At 44.2% G+C, this 18126-nt stretch overlaps 1 protein-coding gene across 1 annotated transcript in view; it reads left to right on the forward strand.

Moving 5' to 3' along the window:
- The window catches only part of DIPK2B (divergent protein kinase domain 2B), a 53907-nt gene that overhangs the window by 21413 nt on the left and 14368 nt on the right, over window positions 1-18126 (forward strand).

Below are 18126 nucleotides of genomic sequence, written 5' to 3' on the forward strand. Positions count from 1 at the left end.
TTAATTACTGTAGATGTATAGTAAGCCTTGATATCCTGTAGCATAAGGCCCTCAGATTTATCCTTCTTCACTGGAATTCTAGCATTTCCAAATAAATTTTAGTACCATTTTTTCAGTTTCCACAAAACCTGCTGTAATTTTGATTCATTAAATATATAGAGCAATTCAAAGAAAAGTGACACCTTAACATCATTGAGACTCCCAATCCATGAACATGGAGTAGGTCTCTATTTCCTTAGGTCTTCTTTAATTTATCTCACTGTTTCATGGTTTTCAGTACAGCTATTTTGCACACCTTTTGCTAGCTATCTTGGACATTTGTTGTTTTTTGATGTTACTGTAAATGATATTGTTAGATACACTGGATATTTGATATTTTTGCTGTTACTATAATTTGTATGGCTTCAAATTTTATTCTCCTAGCCTCTGTTGCTAATACGTAGAAATACAGTAGTCCTTCCTTTATACCTGGTTTTGCTTTCCACAGTTTCAGTCACCCATGGTCAACTGTGGTCTGAAAATAGGTGAGTACAATACAATAAGACATTTTGAGAGACAGACACCACAATCACATAACTTTTATTACAGTATATTGTTACAATTGCTTTGTTTTATTATTAGTTACTATTGTTAAGCTCCTACTATGCTTAATTTTTAAATTAAGCTTTATCATAGATATGTAAGAACAGGAAAAAAACAGTGTATATAGGCCCTGGTACTTATCTGTGGCTTCAGGCATCCACTGGAGGTCTTGCAATGTATGCCCCATGGATAAGAGGGAACTACTGTACAAATGATTTTTGTGTATTTACCCTATATCCAACAATCTTGTTAAATTTACCTATTATTTCTAATAGCTTGCCTATAGATTTTTTTTATTTTTCCATATATACCATTATGTCATTCCATCTTCAATAACTGTAGTTTTATTTATTTTTTTCTCACATTAAAATATGTTCTATTTCTTGCCTTATTGTACTGGTTAGAGGTTCCAATACATTGATAAATAGCAGTGGTCCTAGTAACATAACCATTTTGTTCCAAACTTTAGAGCAAAAGAACTCTGTATTTGAGACACATCAAGAAAGAATCCACTGGTGACCTATCTCATGTCTAGTATTCCTCTAGTCCTCTTTTGCCTTCATCTTTTATTCTCAACTTATCTGCTTCAAGGCTGGGTGAGCCTTTTCCGGATCCTTTTCATTAATGAGATCTATGAATTATAATTAGGTATCTATTTTAGCAGACAAACCAAATGATTTGTTGGTCCCCCCTTTTTAAATAATCCTATAATATGATGAAGACCTGAAAATTGATAGGTTATTCTTTGTCCCATTCGAAACAACCCCCTTAACACAAATGCTGATGAGGTGATGTTCCAGTGGCTCCAACACCGAGTTACTCCATCGTTTGAAGGAAAAAGATGAGCTGTGTGGGGGCTTGCTCACACACTCTTGCTGGGCCATGAACAAGCACTGTGATTAAATTCACAGGTATCACAAGAATGTTAGCTATAAGTTTTTAATATACCCTCAGTATGACTAAAGATGTTTCCTTCTACTTCTACTCTAGTTTATTGAGAATTTTTCATAAATTTTATAAAATGCTTTTTCTGCATATATTAAGATGACCATATATTTTCTCTCCTTTATTCTATCAATGTGATAAATTACATTGATTTATTTTCAAATATTAAACCAACCTTGAATTCTAGTATTTTTTCTGTTATTTTTCTCTTTATGTTCTTAGTTTAGACATTCTCTGTTTTTGGATTTATTTTGTTTTGCTTTGTTTTAGCTCACTGATATGTTCTACTGTGCCCAATTTTCTGTTAAAGCCAGTAAAGAAGTTCTTAATTTCAGATATTGCATTTTGCATTTCTAGAATGTCTATTTAATTTTTATAGATTCCACCATCTTGAAATTCTCTCTTTTTCATTCATTTGGTATCTTTTCCTCTATTTTCTTAAAATCTTAAGCAGACTTACTTTTAATTCCTCGTTTCTACTCTAATATCTGGATTATCTCTGGTTCCGCTTCTGTCTGTGTTGATAGTTTTCCTTTTCTTATTAGTTATTCCTTCTTCTTCACATTTTGGGGGTAATTTTTAATGGAGTAATTTTTTATTGTATGCCAAATTTTAAGTGTAATGCCTTATAAAGTTTCTCAATTATGTCATCTTCCTTTAAAAATTGTTGAGTTTTGTTCTAGTAGCCAATTAAATTGCTCTCAAATCACTTAAAGCCAGGATTTTGCAATCTCAAGACTATTGACACTTTGAGCTGGATCATTCTTTGTTGGGGGAAGGAGGCTGGCTTATACCTTGTAGAATGTTTAGCAGCATCCCTGGCCTCTACCCACTAGATGTCAGTAGCGTTACAACCCCCACTTGTAACAACCAAAATGTTTCCAGGTGTTGTCAAAAATATCCCCTGGGGAGAAAAATTTCTTCCAGTTGAGAGTCACTGCCTTAATTCTGTTGAGAATGGATTTTAGACTTGGTTCGTGTAGCTTTCTTGGTCTCGCCCTTACTGCTAGGACATGGTCCCTGCTGATAAGGCGTGATCCTTACTACTAGAATGTGGACTTTCTGAGGTCCGGTTGAAAGCCTAGGATATTCACTAAGATGTCTAGCCAAACTTCAACCTTCATCTCTCCAGCACCATGCAGTCTCTGAAATCTCTGCTTAGCAATACATTCTTCTAATATGGTTCTCTGATAGGTCTCTAGAGGCCTACCCTACTCACATGCTGCTTAGGAGCTGGCCAAGGACCTGAGGGAAATTGTTACAAAGTTACGGGGCCTCCTTCTCTGTGAATTTCTCCTTTACAGGACTGTGTCTCCCAAATCCCAGCCATTTTGGCAGCCCCAAATGCTGATCTCTGTTTCCTTTACCTAGCACAAACCTACAATGCAGCTTGGAAAATGCTCTCAGGGAAAAAGATAGTGTGAATATGGGGCTCACCTCGTGTGTATCCTTTCTCACAAGGATCATTGTGCTGTGTTGGTTATGGTTCAATACCTGCAAAGAGTGTTTTATATATTTTGCCGAGATTTTAGAGCTATTTACAGCAGAAGGGTAAGTCTGATACCAGGTATATTTTGTCATGGCCAGAACCAAAAATCCCAGAATTATCCACTCTCCAGGAAAGAAAAAAAAAAATGCTACTGCATGCATATATCAAAATCCTAAATATAGCTATTAAAGCCATCTTTCTTAATTTTGAGAATCCGGCTTTATTCTAAAACACTTTGGCATTTTGGATACTATTTCAAGGCTAAAGAATGTGTGAGGAACTCCTGTGGTTTTCAGCCTAGCATATACTAAGGGAACTGAGGCCTTCCTTGCCTTGGCCAGGACCCAGCTGGGCATAAGATCCAGAGGAGAATCTGACTTAAATAACATACTTACAGCAGATGAGAAAAGCGCTTTATGTAGAGTACATGGTGGCTTTCTTTCTGTTTTCTCTCCAATCATATAGACAGCTCCTTGAGGGCAGCGATTGGATCTTTTATCAGTGTCTTTTCTCACACATGTCTGACATAAAGTAAACACTTCATAAATGTTGGGAAATAAAGAAAAGAATAAACGAATGGATATGACATCATTCACTATTCACTATTCACTATTCACAACTTAAAGGTGACCCTTGATCCATACCTGTGCTAACTCCTGATACAGCCAACTCTACACAGTTTCACTGGAGACCTTTCGATTTTAGAGTCCCTGAAATTTTGTCTTTCCCCAAGTGAGAATTTTTACTGGTTTATCTTAGGCATTAACAAGCAGAAACCCCTGTATTAGTCCACCTTGCATTGCTACCAAGGAATACCTGAGGCTGGGTACTTTATAAAGAAAAGAGGTTTATTTTGGTTCACAGTTCTGCAAGCTGTGCAAGAAGCATGGTGCCAGCATCTGCTTCTGGTGGGGCTCAGGAAGCTTCCACTCATGGTGGAAGGGAAGCAGTAGCAGGGATCACATGGTGAGAGAAGGAGCAAGAGAGAGGGAGGGAGGAGGTGCCAGGCTCTTTTTAATAACCAGCTCTCATGGGAACTAATAGAGTGATAATTCACTCACCACTGAGGGAGAGCATTTATCTATTCATGAGGGATCCACCTCCATGACCCAAACACCTCCCACGAGGCCCCACCTCCAACAGGGGAATCACATTTCTTTTCTTTTTTTTTTTTTTTTTTGAGACAGAGTCTTGCTCTGTCACCCAGGCACCCAGGATGAAGTGCAGTGGCACAATCACAACTCACTGCACCTTCGACCTCCTAGACTCAAGAGATACTCCCACCTCAGCCTCCAAGTAGCTGGGACTACAGGTGTGCACCACCATGCCTGGCTAATTTTTGTATTTTTTTGTAGAGACAGGATCTCACCATATTGCCCAGGCTCTTCTCGAACTCCTGAGATCAAGCATCCTCCCACCTAGGCCTCCCAAAATATTGGGATTACTGCACCTGGTAGGGATCACATTTCAACGTGAGATTTGGAGGGACAGATATCCAAACCATATCAGTCCCACAGTTCACACTCCACAGAATATGACTCTTGATACCAGAAATGTCTACCCAATTTGGGCAAGAAGGGATGATGGCACAATGATCCATTAGCATTCTTCAGAGACTGATCTCTCCATAGTTAACTTGGAGAAGAGACAACTGAGGTATTTTGACAAAGGGAGGGAGAGAAGTTGATGGGGAGCCTCTTGCTCAGGAGGACAAAGGGTGATTTATCCAGGGGGTCGCCTAGTAAGCTGACCCAAGTGCTTCTGAGGATTGTGCTTCAAAGGCAAGGTAAGACACCAAAAGGAAAGACAAGGGGCAAATACCGATTTCCCTTCCAACATTGTTTCTCTAGGATCAAAACTGTCTCCTCACCAATAATCTTCTCAGAAGGCTTCCCCTGCATCCAGAGCCTCAACATACGCTAACTATGGTGGAGACTTTCTGCACACCATCATGTTTTGAGACTCAGCAGGTAGCCATTTACCTGTAGCACTTGCCAATTCTAGGGACAAGACAGTGGACACTATGTATGCCAGGGTTAGGAAAGGGACTCTAGAATATAAATGACTCTCTAATTAACAAACAAATATAACTACCTTATAGCTTCTTGAGATTGATGCTTTCTTTTCATCCTAAAACTATAGTCCTTCCTTCAGTGTTCTGGATCTAAAGAATTCTCTATAGGGCCAGGAGGGCTGCAGTAACATGTGGAAACTCATGAGGCTCTCTTCATTCTTGACGTTCATTGTTCTTGGATCCATCTGATCTCTCTGCCTCCCTGAGGTCCTGTCCATGGCCCAGTAGTGAAAAATGTGTGGCCCCCACCTTTTTATTGTCTGTTTTACCTTAATACTTCAATCTCTCACAGCTCAGGGGCCATCGGATTGTCTAAGCATATTTTCCTGCAAAAGATCCCCATTACAGACCCCCTTCCTTCTGCATAGACCTCCTGGCTGTGCACAGAGAATTCTTCCAACAAAGTGCTCCTCCCCTACAGCACCCTCAGAATCACCCCATTCATTGTGAGGTGGAAAAGTACCACTTCAGGCCTGCTTCAAAGAGCAATGTGACCCATCTCCTTGCTTCTCACCTTCCCTTTCTCAAATACATGCTTAACCTGGCCACCTGCTACCCTCCCAAAAAATGGATCTTTCCTTTTCAGTTCAAAACTTTCTTTTCTTCAATTTTTTACTTTTATTTGTTATTATTAAAGTGATATAGACTCATTGTAAAAATGTATAAAGTATATATACATATAGTGTGTGTGTATGTATACACATGTATGTGCGTGTGTGTGTGTATATATATAACACAAAAAATAGGGGAAAAATCACATATAACTCACCACTGGTTGGGTGCCACAGAGGCAACCACTGTTGACACAGTGGTGTTTTTTCTTCTAGTCTTTTTCTAGTCATATTTAACATGGTTAAAAGTAAGTTGTATATGTAATACTGAATATTCTTCTATGGCTAAATATTACATCTCATAATAACCTCCATATCATTAAAACTCTTCACAAGCATCATTTCCTCACATGTATGGACCACAGTTTTTCAATATTATTGACTATTTACATTTTTTGTTTTTATTATCATAAATAATGCTTTGATGAACATCCTTTTGCAAAGTCTTTGTCTGAATTTCATGGTAGGTCTTTGAGACAAATTCCTTTAAAAACTACCACATACCTGCTACTTTCTATGGACCAGGCATGCTTCACATACATTTGTCACAGTTAATCTTCAAACCCTCTAAGATATTCTTGTTCCCATTCTACAGATGGGGAATCTGAGGCTTAGAGAGATTTACATAAGTTGTCGAAGGTTACCCAGCTAGTAAATTTTGGAATTGAGATTTGAACACAGGCCTCTCTCCTGACTGCAGAAGTCACACCCTTAAATACCATGCTTTGTGGCTTCCCTACTTCGTAGTGGAACCACTGGTCAAGGGGTATAAAGGTTTTACACCTTTGAATACATATTGCCAAACTGAATATAACTCCCTCCAAAGAGTTTTTTGGGGGGTGCCCATGCATCTTCATGAACAATCATCTTTGCCTACAACATTGCGCACATTATAAAATAAAATCTAAAATCCTACATTGTGATATTCAAGAGTCCCATAGTTTTCTCCCAACATACATTTCCAATCTTCTCCCCTGATGAACCCAAGTCTGTGTCCCATAGACCAGACATGGCCTTTAACTCTGCTTCTTGCCTTTGCTCAATTCTGATTCTTCAGTTAAAATGCATTGACATTAGATCTCCACCTGCCAAAATCCTACTCATTCTTCAAGGCCGTGCTCATACCACCTCTTCTGTGAAGCCTACCTGGATTTCCCTACTGCTTTCTCTTCTGTATTCCCATAGCACCTTGTTTACATCTCTTACAGCATTTGTCATATTCTGCCCCGTATTGAACTTTGTGGTATATATTTCACTCTGCCCCACGAGGGTACCTTGGGTGTAGGGGCCTTCTCTTATTTATCTTTGTGACCTCAGTAAGTCCTACTTTATATAAGGCCCAACAGCTTATACAAAACAGACCACTGATAAGCTTTTTGTTAAATAAATGACTTACAACAACCTCAGATGGGAGCTGTTACAAGTTTCCTAACACACAGGCATGGTTGCAGCAGTATATTTGGGTTGAGGGAAGAGTCCCCAGATTCTTTTTGTGTCTCCCTGCAATGCAGTTCCAAAGGACCACTGAGCCTAGTGACAGACCTGGGTTGGAACTGCCAGCACTTCGTTCTCAGCTCAGGCCCTTCCGGGCTTTGCGGCCTCTCTCTAGTGCTTCTGTGGCTAATTTCTCACACCCAGCCTCTACGAAATTGCCTGCTTTTCTTTCTCCCCAGACCCTTCCTTCTACCACAGAAAGGACCTGGTAGACAGTACCTTGTGAAGGTACGCAGGGTGCAGAGGAATGAGGCAGTGAAGAGGGGGAAAAGGGGTTGGGATGGAGATAGAAAGGAGGTTCAGGCTGGGCACAGTGGCTCACACCTGTTACCCCAGCACTTTAGGAGGCCAAGGTGGGAAGATCGCTTGAGCTCAAGAGTTCGAGACCAGCCTGGCAGCAATAGCAAGACTGTCTTCTACAAAATTCAAAATTTAGCTGGGTGTGGTAGTGTGTGTGCCTTTAGTCTCAGCTACTTAGAGAAGGCTGAGGAGAGGATCACTTTATCCCACACCACTGCATTCCAGCCCATGTGACAAGATGATGAGACCCTGTCTCTCCCATACCCCACGAAAGGAAGAAAGAAGGAAGGAAGGAAAAGGAAGGAGGGGAGGGAGGGAGGAGAGGACGGAAGGAAGGAAGGAAGGAAAGAAGAAAGAAAGAAAGTTAGTTCAGTGCACCAGGAGCTTAAGAAAAAGAAGAAGAAAGAAAGAAGAGAAAGAAAGAAAAAAGAAAGAGAAAGAAGAAAGAAAGAAGAAAGAAAGAAAGAAAGAAAGAAAGAAAGGGAAGAAGAAGGAGGAGGAGAGGAGAGGAGGAGGAAGGAAGGAAGGAAGGAAGGGAAAAGAAGGAAGGAGTTAGTGCACACCAGGAGCTTCTCTCAGGTACCCAGAGAAGGCATCATCGGCTCCTCCATGAGCTCTGTCTGCACTATGTCCATCTACTGGGGATCTCCTCACCTGAAACCTGGCCCAGAAAAGCTGCCTACGCAAGCCTGCTCCTCTTCCACCTTGTCTCAGGACAGTAAACCTCCATACCCCAAATACAGACTCAAGGCAGTTAGGATCCAGTGAGCTAGCTAAGTCTAGCTGAAGAAAGTCACCATGGGATATGCAAAGAAAGCCAAAGGTGATGTGACAGCTTTGTAATGTGTCAACTTGGCTAGGTTGAACTACATTTCCCAGAATTCCTTTCCCTCTATGCTTCGAATTAGAGTGGACCACAGATAGATTCTGTCAGGAGTCTTGGAGGGTGGAAGTGAAACAGTGGTTCTTTGATAACTCACACACATTGCCACTTGCCTGCTGGCTCACCTTGCTGGTGCAAAGCATGGTCAGGCCTGCAGCTGCTCTACCTTTCCCTGTCCACTTCTTTAGTCTCAACGACTCCTGAGCCAGGTTTAGCTCCATACTACAGGACTCCAGCCTCTGCAGGCCACCACACCACCAAGGGCAAGGCAACAAGAACTGACATGGTTTCAGTCGGTCCTCGTGGGCTCCAGCTTGCACTTATGGGTTCAATCTTGTCCTTGGTCTTCCCCCACTTTGCATCTATCTTCCCTTCCCAACTGTCTGCCCAGTGGACTTCAGCTCCAACATCAGATGGGAGGACAGCAGCCCTATACAGAGACTGCTTAGCCAGCTCCCATGACTGTATAAAGTCAAAACCCTATAAAACTGAAACAATCTCCTGGTGCTCCTGTCTCTGATTGAATCCTGACTCATACAGGGGATTCAATCTCAACAGAAGGGCTGGGGGGAACTAGAAGCCTGGCAGCGCCTGCTCTCAGGCAAGTGTGAGGGTTTTCCTGACAATCAGAATTCTGCCTGAGCCTCCTGGGCCAACAGGAATTTTGCACAGCAGAAGCCACTGGGCTTCTATGGATATTTCTGCAAGCTTTGGATGCACGAAGAGTTGTCAGAAGCACTTGGTTTCCTGTATTTTGATTTAAGAAAGAAGAAGAGAAAAAAGAAAACCAACAGCCCATATAAAAAGAAATGGCCCAGTGGAGAATTATTATGAGCTTTAGCACACCTGAATCGAAATGACAGACCATGAAATAATGTGTTTTACTCTGCCTCAGCTGCCCTGCTCACCCCGGCTATTAGCTCAATTGCCTGCCAGGATGATTATTCATCTGCCACAGTGAAAATCTTTGAGCAACCCACAAATGCTTCAGTGACAAGTTTCCAGAGGCCTGGAATGGAAGAAGAAGATGGTGGACAAGTGGGGAGGTGAGAGGAAAGAGAGAGTCTTAATAGGAAGGGAAAGTTAGCTACACCTCCACCGAGGAGTCATCCAAGGTGTGGGCTACCCAATGGAAGAGGAGGCCACGCTCACTACTAAGTGAGCCTCTGGCTGCCAAAGGTTTGACAGCAGGGGGCACAGGTAGGCAAGGGAAGTAGCCTTGACCAGGTCTATGCTATGTAGATACCATGCATGACACTGTGTGGTATTCAGCTAAGATGGTCGCCTACTAAACCAAGACAACACATGTCCCTCAAAGCAACCATTTGCTTGTATTAATCAGGGATTAGTAGTTGCAAGGATCAGAAACCTTCTCAGAAATTAAAGTGAAAACGGGGTTTATTCTGTCGGAAGTACATCCATCCAGCCCTCCTGGTAAGAAAGAAATTGTAAGTTCCTATCTGGCTCCAGCCCTGCATTGCTTCTCATCTCTGCTGCCTTCTGGGTATCTGCTCCATTATCTCTCAGCAGACTGGATCTCTCTGCTAGTCATGCTCCCTGCTCCTCCAACATTACCTCTTGTACTGCTCCTGGACTAACCACCAGCTGCCTAAGTCAGCCTCTCAGGAATTGTGGGTTGGGGCACACACCCCGAGTAAGTGCACTGCAGCACACCAATCAGTGTGTGGACAAGATTTGCTTACTAAGGACCTCTTAGGTACCCACCCACTACTATTTGCTGAGGCAGAGGTATGATTACCAAGGTATGATTATTCAAAGTTCCTGTGCACTGAACAGCTAAGGAGAGACCCGACGTGCATAGCACGAGGCCTGTGTAGCACAGACTGCAAAAGAAGGAAGAAAATGAGAGCTGGAAGGGCCAAGAAATCTGCCTGGAGGAGGTGTGGCCTAAACTGGGAGAGGAAGGATGGGACAGGGAAAGTGTCAATGACGGATCTTCCACAGGCAAAGACGTGGAAGTGAGAATAAAGCGTGACCGTGGGAAGAGCAAGTGTCACGGCCCTCCATTAGAGTGTCAGAGAGCAGTGGGTAGGGCAAGGGCTGGGGGTGGGGAGCTAAACTTCATTCTATAGGACAGTGGTTCTCAAACTTGAGCAGGCACCAGAATTCCCAGAAAGGTTTGTTGGCACACTCGCCCTAGAGATTCTAATTCAGCAGGTCTGGGGCAGGGTCTGAGAATTTGTATTTCTAAAGAAAAATGACTCGAAGACAGTGGATCTTTACAGAAATGGATCTAAACATGGTATGCAGGGACTGGCAAGGGTTCAGAGCGGGGTCAGGAAAATGGTGTTGAACCTTCATGGCAAAAGTAGGGCAGGGCCACGCTCACACAGGCTACTGGAGAAAGAGGGAAAGGGAGGGCACATCCAAGACGTCGGACACTGCCATAGGCCGGATGATGCCCAGGGCTCCTGGAAAGATGAGAGCACATGAGATCCGCTTCTTGCGCTGGAGGCACAGACCACCTGACAGTGCCAGAGAGAGAAGACTCAACAAGGAGGCTGCAGGTTCAATGCACAAGAAGACAGTATGACCTGAGCTGGGACTCAGGCAGACGTGGGTTCAAATCCTGGCTCCACCTCTATGTACAAAGCTCTAGATGTGTTGCTCAGCTTCCAGACACACAGAATTCTCATTGCAGGTGAGCACAGTGCCTGCCTTCGTGGAAGTGTGAGAACTAACCAAAGCACCACATGCAAGGCACAGAGCACCAGGCCTGAAACAGAGCAGGCAAGCAGCAATAATGTTAGCAACTGGTTTTCATTGTCATCATTTCAAAGGCTGTACCCTGCAGTAACACATGGGTGTGTCTCCGGAAAAGCCACCTTTTCTGTTGGCTCCCTTTGGGTGTCTCAGGCTGGCATTTACCCTGGTAAATTCACCACAGTCCAGAGTTGGGGTTTCAATAATTCCTCCTCTGATTTAACAACACTGTATTGAGTATGAACTTTCTACAAGGTGCCAGGGACACAGAGGTGAGCAAGACAGACAAAGTCCCTGCTCTCTTAGAGCTCACATTTGGTGGTCTTCCCAGCACACCCTAAAAGAAGCCAATTCACACTGGCCAAGTCACAGAACCAGCAATTGAAATGGTATTTACAAAGTGTCACTCTCCCATAGAGTGGAATGCACCTCTCTCTGCACGAAGGCAAGCTTCTGAGTAGTCAGAAGGCTGGTGGGTGGGTGCTGATCTAAGACGGGAGTCAGTGGGTGATTGCCAGTGGCCTGGCCACCTGTCCCTGGGCCAAAGTGCTGGAGGCCATGGGCTGGGGCATCCGCTTTCTGGATGCCAAGGTCAACACTTTTTTTTTTTTTTTTTGAGACGAAGTCTTGCTCTGTCACCCAGGCTGGAGTGCAGTGGCACAATCTTAGCTCACTGTGACCTCTGCCTCCCAGGTTCAAGTGATTCTCCTGCCTCAGCCTCCTGAGTAGCTAGGATTACAGGCGCCCACCACCACGCCCGGCTGATTTTTGCATTTTTAGTAGAGACAGGGTTTCGCCATGTTGGCCAGGTTGGTTTCGAACTCCTGACCTCAAGTGATCTGCCCACCTCAGCCTCCCAAAATGCTGGGATTACAGACGTGAGCCACCACGCCCGGCCTCCCAAGGCCAACTTCTGACCCTTGGGTTATCCTGTCTTAATGTCCAGTCTGATTAACGCTTTGTGTCCATTTGGCCTCTTCAAATGGCTGAGAAGTTGATAACACTCACCCCCCAATCCTTCTGCCTGAAATGGTTTCCTGACTAGTGTTTCCCAAATATTTTTCCCACATTTCAAGACTGTCCTGTGTCAGTTATTGTCACGGTGTGAATGTTGTTTGTTTGGCCCTCCACAGTACCTTTTGTGTTTACAAAGCACTCCACAGTCTGTAAAGCACAGTGACATATTTATCGCGAATTCAAGAAGGAAGTAACAGTGTCTGTGATGTCCAGAGGCCATGCCAGAGCCTGGCAATGGGGGTGTCCTTGGTGGCAAATACCATCGTCCCCACCTGAGAGATGAGGGAACAGGGGCTCAGGAAGGGAAGGAACCAGCCTGGGCCAGCTGGAGGAGAGGTGACTAAGGTCACAAGTGGACATGACACGATGCATATGTTACAGGTCACAATGATGACACTGCAAACTGATATGGGGAGCCAAAGATCCAAGAGATCAGCCAATAAGATAAGGAAGTCAAAAATAGCTTCAGATATTCTAACCCAGAAGACTGGGAGAATGGTGGAGTCACTTACAGAAATGGAAAAATTAGAAAAGGGTGTTGCGTTTGGGACAGATGATAACAGAAAATGCTTCTAGAGCCCTTCCCATGTACCAGACACTGTTCTCACAACCTTGACCCTCTCAACGCCCTCATGAGATGGGTACCGTAATTATGAGGATAACCATCTATTTAGGTTTGCCTGAGACAGTCCCACAGGATGCCTACTGTCCTGATTTAATTCTTAAAACCACCCCCATTCACTCTCAAAAATATCCTGGCTCAGAACCTGAGTCCTATGGGTCCCCTTAATTATTATCTGTCAGTTATAGGTGAGGAAACTGAGGCATAGCTAAATTAAAAAACTTGCCTCAGGTCATGCCATTGTTAAGTGACAGAGCTGGGATTTGAACCCAGGCAGCTTGACTTTCAATGACATAGTTGTAACTACTTGATTGTACTGCCTCCCAAAGGGGATGTTGAATCTAATTTTTCACCTTTGAAGTTTGGGGTGAAGGCTGTCCATCCATCCCGCAGAGACCCCTCCACAGGCCAATGGGAATACAGGATGGAATGAAGGGACGCAGACTGTTGGCCTGAAGAGGCGAGACAGCGAGAAGACATGCCAGGAGGCGCTGGGAGACAGGAGAGTGGATAAAGCCACATATGGGACTCCTCTCCTGGAGACTCTCCCCACGGAATGAAACAGAACTTCTCTCAAGCCTTCTGCTCCTGAGAGAACATTCCATCAGGGCTCAACCCAGAACCTCTGCAGAATACCAGAATCTAAGCAAAAAGAAGCTCTGCCCAAGGAAAGGATGTCACCCAGAGTTAGGAGACCCTGTCTTCCATAGAAACTGTAGGCCTGTAAGACAGGCTTTCTGCTGCAAGGGAAGCATTTCATATCCCTGACCCCACCCCATCAACTCTGTTTTATGTGGTTTTAACTCTATTCAACCCTCCTGGATATGTTATTCATTCTGAGACGATCCTAAGAAAACTCCAAATTCTATGCCCACTCTTGGCTCATTCCTGTCTCTGCTTCTACCCTTTGCATCTGACTTTCTTCCTTTAGTGACTGAGTGTCAGGGAACCTGAACTGATCAGCCTAGGCCAACGGTAACAGAGAGAAACTTCTAAAAGGAGCAAGGGACCTATCGTAAACCTGCCATATCTGAGGGATTTCAAAGCAAAATTGAAACAATTTGGGAGCTATCTACTTAGCAGATTTTCCTCCCTCCTTCGGTACCTGGGACAGTGAGCTAAGAGGGTAAGCTTTGCCTATAAACATGACTGAGAGTTATGAGGTATCTACTTTTTAAATCACCCAAGTGGTTTCTCAAAAATAATCACTCTGGGACGGGCGCAGTGGCTCACGCCTGTAATCCCAGCAGTTTGGGAGGCCAAGGCAGGCGGATCACCTGAGGTCAGGAGTTCAAGACCATTCTGGCCAAAGTGGCAAAACCCTGACTCTACTAAAAATACAAAAATTAGCCAGGCGTGGTGGTGCACGCCTGTAATCCTAGCTACTCGGGCGACTGAGGCAGGAAAATCGCTTGAACCCGGGAGGCAGAGGTTGCAGTGAACCAAGATCATGCCACTGCACTCCAGCCTGGTGTAAAAAAAAAAAGACTCCATCTAAAAAAAAAAAAGAATCACTCTGGTGGCCAGACACTTATAGAATCCAAAGTTAACACACCAAAAAGCTTTGTGCTATGTCTGGGTTTCAGTGGAAAATAATCAGAAAGACCTTTAATAAAAGAAAAAAATTCATCTACTGTAGTAGGAAAAGAATCGTGAAATGCTTGCCTTCTTTTTTTTTTTTTTTTTTTTTGAGACAGTCTTGTTTCGTTGCTCAGGCTGGAGTGCCATGCATGGCATAATCACAGCTCAGCGCAGCCTCAACCTCCCAGGCTCAAGCGATCCTCTCACCTCAGCCTCCCAAGTAGCTGGGACTACAGGTGTGGCACCACCATGCCCAACTAATTTTTCATTTTTTTGTGGAGACAGGGTCTCCCTATGTTGCCCAGACTGGTTTGGAACTCTCGGGCTCAGGCAATCCTCCCACCTCAGCCTCCCAAAGTGCTGGGAATATAGGCATGAGCCACTGCACCCAGCCAAGATGTTTCTCTTATGACACAAACCAAAAAAGAGTTTTCATTATTTTGAATACAATACAGCTTGGAGAAATGTTCAGTAACTTTTGGTTTAATTATCCACAGCTGAGACAGTTATTGAATCAACATTGTTTTAATTATAGAGCATTGATTAACTTAGGATGCATGATTAACCTAAGTCCCATTTCACATGCATATTTACAACTAAATCATGTGAATGGTGTTCGGGTGTGTAACCAGAAAGGAAACTCACAGGTTTATTAGCGTTAGCACTTCTCTTCTTCTCCCTGGGTGAGCTTGAGAACAGTAAGTCCACTCAAAGTAAAAATTCATTTGTTCAAGATTTCCCTCAGCCTTCCAAATCTAGCTGGCAAGGAAAACCTTCTTACTGAGACAAGCTGACTTTTAATCTGGGAAAAGCCACATTTCTGGTCTTAGATTTTCTTTCTAAGAGGAGTTCATGTTCTTTTTTTCACACACTTATTTCTATCTGAGCAAATATTCAAATATGTTCAGTAGTGGTGAATCTTTGTCTTTTGAGAAACATTTGCTTTTGAAACTGCCAAAAATCAGGCAGAAGCAAGTTGCACAATTAGGATGGAAGATGGGCTTGAGGATAATACGGCTCTACAGGAGCACAGGATGGTGAATACTTTAACGAGGTTCATGCACATTATCTTCCATGCCATTCCCATGAGGTTTGAGAAAAGACACTGTCATCCCTCCTCTTACAGAGGCAGAAATTGAGTCTCAGTAGGCCCAGGACTTCCAATCCTAACCCGCTGCCTTTCCCTCATGCCTCAATAAAAGCCCGTTTCTCTGGGCTGGTGGGCTGCCTGGCTCTCCTGGAGACAAAAAGACTCCCTGAGCCCACAGAAGCTTTTAAGACCCGAAGCAGCGCTGGCACCCAGCAACCATGCATCTGGTGCTTCGGTCACTGCTTCCTGGGGGCCCCCAATCACCCTCACTCATGGCATCTCTGCTTCTTTCCATAGCACTGTCCCATCCTCTCTTTCTCAGATAGATCCCAAATCAAAATCCAAAGGGAATCAGAATAATTGGCGTAACTCTTTACCAACAGCTCATTAAGTAGAGCCTTTCACACCAGGTACCCCGTATCCATCAAAGATGGCCTTGCCCTGCTGCCCTAAGCAAGTGGCCGTAGAAGGGGAAGCCTCAGCTGTAAGGGTACGTAGGGCATGGAGACTACCATGGCTCTGTATGGAAGGCACGTCTAGCACGTGGCAGTGACAATGTCGATGCTGATGACCATGATGGTGACAATGATAGGTACTAATGTACTGAATGCAAAGGATATGCCTCTCACCAGGCCAAGCCTTTTGCGTGCATGTTCTGTGAGGTTTGTAACCGAGTTTGTGCTGAAATTCCAAGAAAGAGCTGGACAAGCAGCAGCAGAGAATTCCACAGTGTCTCTGGTTCTTTTTACCATGCTAAAATGGACAATTTTAGCATGGTAAATAGCTATGTATTGTCACACGACAGGTAGTGTGACAGTATCTTCACTGACCCGATATAGAACGTCTGAAAATGGAGGTGTCTAGGATGCCAGCTCTCCTTTGGTTCTTGTCACCCCAAGTTGCAGCATGGGGCTAGTGGCCAGTTGGAGTCAGTACACGGCCCTTAGACTGCCACCTTTCCAACTGCCACCTGGCACTCCTGATTCTTCTTTCCACTCAATCCTTCCTTGGAGTAGGCTCTGCAGTGTGATGTGAGGGGTCAGCAACCCCATCTCTCCTTCAAGCAGCTATGATTTCCTCCTGAGAGATTCATTCGGGTGGTTTTGAAGATTGTGTGGTTTTCTGGAGCACCTCTATTATAGTGCGCACATCCCTTTTTAAAGGGTAACTTTGGGCTTTTACCAGCCAGACCTTTCTGGGGACAGATGATAGCCATCTGAGGAGTGATGGGGAAGCCATTACCAGCTGTCTTTACCATCAAGAATGCACAGTCATTTTTATTTGTGTCTAAGCTAAAGAAAGAAGTCTGCCCAGGGACTTCTTCCAAAGCTCCTGAGATGGAAATGCTGAATTGCATCTCAGTTTCTTATCTCCCTTGCTCCCCTTCTGTTCCCTAGGCTTGGCTGGTAACAAGAACAGCTCATGATATCTGTCTAAATCCAGAGTTCTAAGCCTCCAACAGACCTACCTTTCCAGAATTTCTAGATGGGGACCTAGGAATCTGTAGGTTTATAGCATTCTGAAGGCTGGGATTGTCAGCCAAGTTTGGGACACAGTGCCCTATTCTGAAATCACTGGCTTCCCCCCCCCCATCTTTCTCCCCATTAAATCCATGTAATACCCTATTGGAATCTGGGTATGAAAGCAAACTTGGACACCAATAAGGAGCATTGGAGCGACCACGGCTCACTGCAGTCTTGAACTCCTGGGCTCAAGTGACCCTCTTGCCCCAGTCTCCCGAGTAGCTGGGGCTACAGGCATGTGCCACTACACCCAGCTAACTTAATTACTTAATTTTTTTCTATTATTATTATACTTCAAGTTCTGCAATACATGTACAGAACATGCAGGTTTGTCACATAGGTATGCATGTGCCATGGTGGTTTGCTACACCTATCAACCCGTCACCTACATTCGGTATTTCCCCTAATGTTATCCCTCCCCTAGCCCCCCAACCCCCGACAGACCCCTGTGTGTGATGTTCCCCTCCCTGTGTCCATGTGTTCTCATTGTTCAACTCCCACTTATGAGTGAGAACATGTGGTGTTTGGTTTTCTGTTCTTGTGTTAGTTTGCTGAGAATGATGGTTTCCAGCTTCATCCATGTGAGCCACCACACCCAGCCAGGGGCATGATCTTTAACAAGCCACTTCCTTCCTGGTCCTTATTCCCATCTGGAACATGGGAGTATTTTACTAGATCACTGGATAATGCCGCCTACCATTTGCATTTACCTGCCACGGCTGCGAAAATTAATGTCACATTTTCCACAAATCTTTTGAAGCCTTTTTTTAATCAATCATTTTAATTTTCAGGACTGTCACCAGGGCCAGAGAGAACTAAAGTTCCTGTGTGTGCTGAGATAACACCAGTGAAAAAGCCTGGCATAGGGCCCAGCACTTAGAACTTCCAGAAAGTGTTAGCCTTCTCCCAACTGTGTTATACCAACCACATTTTCAAATAGTAGTCACTAAAGAGGCTTCTGCCTCAAGCCTTCACATGCAGCTCCCATGCCAACCTCCAGAATTCACCTACACACAGGCCCACCAGCAACAGGCTACCTTTGCAGAACATTCTCTGATGGCAACTCCAAAGCCCCAGCTCTTTCTACCACACTGTGGTCCCCTAGATGGGACCATTGCTCAGCCCACCCCAATCCAGATGTGATCCTACTGGCATCTATTTCTGGCGAGATTCTCAGTCTGGACAGGTCTT

Source organism: Trachypithecus francoisi, unplaced genomic scaffold (assembly GCF_009764315.1).
Source record: "Trachypithecus francoisi isolate TF-2019V2 unplaced genomic scaffold, Tfra_2.0 Lachesis_group6, whole genome shotgun sequence".
NCBI classification, from domain to species: domain Eukaryota; kingdom Metazoa; phylum Chordata; class Mammalia; order Primates; family Cercopithecidae; genus Trachypithecus; species Trachypithecus francoisi.